Consider the following 6,030-nt stretch of genomic DNA (forward strand, 5'->3'; position numbering starts at 1 on the left):
GAGGTGAGAGGATAAGTAAATACAGTGGTGAGAGGATAAGTAAATACAGAGGTGAGGGGGAAAGGTACAGAGGTGAGAGGATAAGTAAATACAGAGGTGAGGGGGAAAGGTACAGAGGTGAGAGGATAAGTAAATACAGAGGTGATGGGGAAAGGTACAGAGGTGAGAGGATAAGTAAATACAGTGGTGAGAGGATAAGTAAATAGAGTGGTGAGAGGATAAGTAAATACAGAGGTGAGGGGGAAAGGTACAGAGGTGAGAGGATAAGTAATTACAGAGGTGAGAGGATAAGTAAATACAGAGGTGAGGGGGAAAGGTACAGAGGTGAGAGGATAAGTAAATACAGTGGTGAGAGGATAAGTAAATACAGAGGTGAGGGGGAAAGGTACAGAGGTGAGGGGATAAGTAAACACAGATGTGAGGGGAAAGATACAGTGGTGAGGGGATAAGTAAATACAGAGGTCAGGGGAAAGGTACAGAGGTGAGGGGATAAGTAAATACAGATGTGAGGGGAAAGATACAGTGGTGAGGGGATAAGTAAATACAGAGGTGAGGGGGAAAGGTACAGAGGTGAGAGGATAAGTAAATACAGTGGTGAGCGGGAAAGGTACAGAGGTGAGAAGATAAGTAAATACAGAGGTGAGCGGGAAAGGTACAGAGGTGAGAAGATAAGTAAATACAGAGGGTAGAGGATAAGTAATTACAGTGGTGAGCGGGAAAGGTACAGAGGTGAGAAGATAAGTGAATACAGAGGTGAGTGGGAAAGTTACAGAGGTGAGAAGATAAGTAAATACAGAGGTGAGAGGATAAGTAAATACAGTGGTGACAGGATAAGTAAATACAGTGGTGACAGGATAAGTAAATACAGAGGTGAGGGGGAAAGGTACAGAGGTGAGAGGATAAGTAAATACAGAGGTGAGAGGATAAGTAAATACAGAGGTGAGGGGGAAAGGTACAGTGGTGAGAGGATAAGTAAATACAGAGGTGAGGGGGAAAGGTACAGAGGTGAGAGGATAAGTAAATACAGAGGTGAGGGGGAAAGGTACAGAGGTGAGAGGATAAGTAAATACAGTGATGAGAGGATAAGTAAATACAGTGGTGAGAGGATAAGTAAATACAGAGGTGAGGGGGAAAGGTACAGAGGTGAGAGGATAAGTAAATACAGAGGTGAGAGGATAAGTAAATACAGAGGTGAGGGGGAAAGGTACAGAGGTGAGAGGATAAGTAAATACAGTGGTGAGAGGATAAGTAAATACAGAGGTGAGGGGGAAAGGTACAGATGTGAGAGGATAAGTAAATACAGAGGTGAGGGGGAATGATACAGAGGTGAGGGGGAAAGGTACAGAGGTGAGAAGATAAGTAAATACAGAGGTGAGGGGGAAAGGTACAGAGGTGAGGGGATAAGTAAATACAGAGGTGAGGGGGAAAGGTACAGAGGTGAGGGGATAAGTAAATACAGAGGTGAGGGGGAAAGGTACAGAGGTGAGAGGATAAGTAAATACAGAGGTGAGGGGGAAAGGTACAGAGGTGAGGGGATAAGTAAATACAGAAGTGAGGGGGAAAGGTACAGAGGTGAGGGGATAAGTAAATACAGAGGTGAGGGGGAAAGGTACAGAGGTGAGAGGATAAGTAAATACAGTGGTGAGGGGATAAGTAAATACAGAGGTGAGGGGGAAAGGTACAGAGGTGTGAGGATAAGTAAATACAGAGGTGAGGGGGAATGATACAGAGGTGAGGGGGAAAGGTACAGAGGTGAGAAGATAAGTAAATACAGAGGTGAGGGGGAAAGGTACAGAGGTGAAGGGATAAGTAAATACAGAGGTGAGGGGGAAAGGTACAGAGGTGAGGGGATAAGTAAATACAGAGGTGAGGGGGAAAGGTACAGAGGTGAGAGGATAAGTAAATACAGAGGTGAGGGGGAAAGGTACAGAGGTGAGGGGATAAGTAAATACAGAAGTGAGGGGGAAAGGTACAGAGGTGAGGGGATAAGTAAATACAGAGGTGAGGGGGAAAGGTACATTGGTGAGGGGATAAGTAAATACAGAGGTGAGGGGGAAAGGTACAGAGGTGAGGGGATAAGTAAACACAGATGTGAGGGGAAAGATACAGTGGTGAGGGGATAAGTAAATACAGATGTGAGGGGAAAGATACAGTGGTGAGGGGATAAGTAAATACAGAGGTGAGGGGGAAAGATACAGAGGTGAGAGGATAAGTAAATACAGTGGTGAGCGGGAAAGGTACAGAGGTGAGAAGATAAGTAAATACAGAGGTGAGCGGGAAAGGTACAGAGGTGAGAAGATAAGTAAATACAGAGGGTAGAGGATAAGTAATTACAGTGGTGAGCGGGAAAGGTACAGAGGTGAGAAGATAAGTGAATACAGAGGTGAGCGGGAAAGATACAGAGGTGAGAAGATAAGTAAATACAGAGGTGAGAGGATAAGTAAATACAGTGGTGACAGGATAAGTAAATACAGTGGTGACAGGATAAGTAAATACAGAGGTGAGGGGGAAAGGTACAGAGGTGAGAGGATAAGTAAATACAGAGGTGAGAGGATAAGTAAATACAGAGGTGAGGGGGAAAGGTACAGTGGTGAGAGGATAAGTAAATACAGAGGTGAGGGGGAAAGGTACAGAGGTGAGAGGATAAGTAAATACAGAGGTGAGGGGGAAAGGTACAGAGGTGAGAGGATAAGTAAATACAGTGGTGAGAGGATAAGTAAATACAGTGGTGAGAGGATAAGTAAATACAGAGGTGAGGGGGAAAGGTACAGAGGTGAGAGGATAAGTAAATACAGAGGTGAGAGGATAAGTAAATACAGAGGTGAGGGGGAAAGGTACAGTGGTGAGAGGATAAGTAAATACAGAGGTGAGGGGGAAAGGTACAGAGGTGAGAGGATAAGTAAATACAGAGGTGAGGGGGAAAGGTACAGAGGTGAGAGGATAAGTAAATACAGTGGTGAGAGGATAAGTAAATACAGTGGTGAGAGGATAAGTAAATACAGAGGTGAGGGGGAAAGGTACAGAGGTGAGAGGATAAGTAAATACAGAGGTGAGAGGATAAGTAAATACAGAGGTGAGGGGGAAAGGTACAGAGGTGAGAGGATAAGTAAATACAGTGGTGAGAGGATAAGTAAATACAGAGGTGAGGGGGAAAGGTACAGAGGTGAGAGGATAAGTAAATACAGAGGTGAGGGGGAAAGGTACAGAGGTGAGAGGATAAGTAAATACAGAGGTGATGGGGAAAGGTACAGAGGTGAGAGGATAAGTAAATAGAGTGGTGAGAGGATAAGTAAATAGAGTGGTGAGAGGATAAGTAAATACAGAGGTGAGGGGGAAAGGTACAGAGGTGAGAGGATAAGTAAATACAGAGGTGAGAGGATAAGTAAATACAGTGGTGAGAAGATAAGTAAATACAGAGGTGAGGGGGAAAGGTACAGAGGTGAGGGGATAAGTAAACACAGATGTGAGGGGAAAGATACAGTGGTGAGGGGATAAGTAAATACAGAGGTGAGGGGAAAGGTACAGAGGTGAGGGGATAAGTAAATACAGATGTGAGGGGAAAGATACAGTGGTGAGGGGATAAGTAAATACAGAGGTGAGGGGGAAAGGTACAGAGGTGAGAGGATAAGTAAATACAGTGGTGAGCGGGAAAGGTACAGAGGTGAGAAGATAAGTAAATACAGAGGTGAGCGGGAAAGGTACAGAGGTGAGAAGATAAGTAAATTCAGAGGGTAGAGGATAAGTAATTACAGTGGTGAGCGGGAAAGGTACAGAGGTGAGAAGATAAGTGAATACAGAGGTGAGCGGGAAAGGTACAGAGGTGAGAAGATAAGTAAATACAGAGGTGAGAGGATAAGTAAATACAGTGGTGACAGGATAAGTAAATACAGTGGTGACAGGATAAGTAAATACAGAGGTGAGGGGGAAAGGTACAGAGGTGAGAGGATAAGTAAATACAGAGGTGAGAGGATAAGTAAATACAGAGGTGAGGGGGAAAGGTACAGTGGTGAGAGGATAAGTAAATACAGAGGTGAGGGGGAAAGGTACAGAGGTGAGAGGATAAGTAAATACAGAGGTGAGGGGGAAAGGTACAGAGGTGAGAGGATAAGTAAATACAGTGATGAGAGGATAAGTAAATACAGTGGTGAGAGGATAAGTAAATACAGAGGTGAGGGGGAAAGGTACAGAGGTGAGAGGATAAGTAAATACAGAGGTGAGAGGATAAGTAAATACAGAGGTGAGGGGGAAAGGTACAGAGGTGAGAGGATAAGTAAATACAGTGGTGAGAGGATAAGTAAATACAGAGGTGAGGGGGAAAGGTACAGAGGTGAGAGGATAAGTAAATACAGAGGTGAGGGGGAATGATACAGAGGTGAGGGGGAAAGGTACAGAGGTGAGAAGATAAGTAAATACAGAGGTGAGGGGGAAAGGTACAGAGGTGAGAGGATAAGTAAATACAGAGGTGAGAGGATAAGTAAATACAGAGGTGAGGGGGAAAGGTACAGTGGTGAGAGGATAAGTAAATACAGAGGTGAGGGGGAAAGGTACAGAGGTGAGAGGATAAGTAAATACAGAGGTGAGGGGGAAAGGTACAGAGGTGAGAGGATAAGTAAATACAGTGATGAGAGGATAAGTAAATACAGTGGTGAGAGGATAAGTAAATACAGAGGTGAGGGGGAAAGGTACAGAGGTGAGAGGATAAGTAAATACAGAGGTGAGAGGATAAGTAAATACAGAGGTGAGGGGGAAAGGTACAGAGGTGAGAGGATAAGTAAATACAGTGGTGAGAGGATAAGTAAATACAGAGGTGAGGGGGAAAGGTACAGAGGTGAGAGGATAAGTAAATACAGAGGTGAGGGGGAATGATACAGAGGTGAGGGGGAAAGGTACAGAGGTGAGAAGATAAGTAAATACAGAGGTGAGGGGGAAAGGTACAGAGGTGAGGGGATAAGTAAATACAGAGGTGAGGGGGAAAGGTACAGAGGTGAGGGGATAAGTAAATACAGAGGTGAGGGGGAAAGGTACAGAGGTGAGAGGATAAGTAAATACAGAGGTGAGGGGGAAAGGTACAGAGGTGAGGGGATAAGTAAATACAGAAGTGAGGGGGAAAGGTACAGAGGTGAGGGGATAAGTAAATAAAGAGGTGAGGGGGAAAGGTACAGAGGTGAGAGGATAAGTAAATACAGTGGTGAGGGGATAAGTAAATACAGAGGTGAGGGGGAAAGGTACAGAGGTGTGAGGATAAGTAAATACAGAGGTGAGGGGGAATGATACAGAGGTGAGGGGGAAAGGTACAGAGGTGAGAAGATAAGTAAATACAGAGGTGAGGGGGAAAGGTACAGAGGTGAAGGGATAAGTAAATACAGAGGTGAGGGGGAAAGGTACAGAGGTGAGGGGATAAGTAAATACAGAGGTGAGGGGGAAAGGTACAGAGGTGAGAGGATAAGTAAATACAGAGGTGAGGGGGAAAGGTACAGAGGTGAGGGGATAAGTAAATACAGAAGTGAGGGGGAAAGGTACAGAGGTGAGGGGATAAGTAAATACAGAGGTGAGGGGGAAAGGTACATTGGTGAGGGGATAAGTAAATACAGAGGTGAGGGGGAAAGGTACAGAGGTGAGGGGATAAGTAAACACAGATGTGAGGGGAAAGATACAGTGGTGAGGGGATAAGTAAATACAGATGTGAGGGGAAAGATACAGTGGTGAGGGGATAAGTAAATACAGAGGTGAGGGGGAAAGATACAGAGGTGAGAGGATAAGTAAATACAGTGGTGAGCGGGAAAGGTACAGAGGTGAGAAGATAAGTAAATACAGAGGTGAGCGGGAAAGGTACAGAGGTGAGAAGATAAGTAAATACAGAGGGTAGAGGATAAGTAATTACAGTGGTGAGCGGGAAAGGTACAGAGGTGAGAAGATAAGTGAATACAGAGGTGAGCGGGAAAGATACAGAGGTGAGAAGATAAGTAAATACAGAGGTGAGAGGATAAGTAAATACAGTGGTGACAGGATAAGTAAATACAGTGGTGACAG

Source organism: Taudactylus pleione, unplaced genomic scaffold, assembly GCF_031769625.1.
Source record: "Taudactylus pleione unplaced genomic scaffold, aTauple2 ptg000913l, whole genome shotgun sequence".
NCBI classification, from domain to species: domain Eukaryota; kingdom Metazoa; phylum Chordata; class Amphibia; order Anura; family Myobatrachidae; genus Taudactylus; species Taudactylus pleione.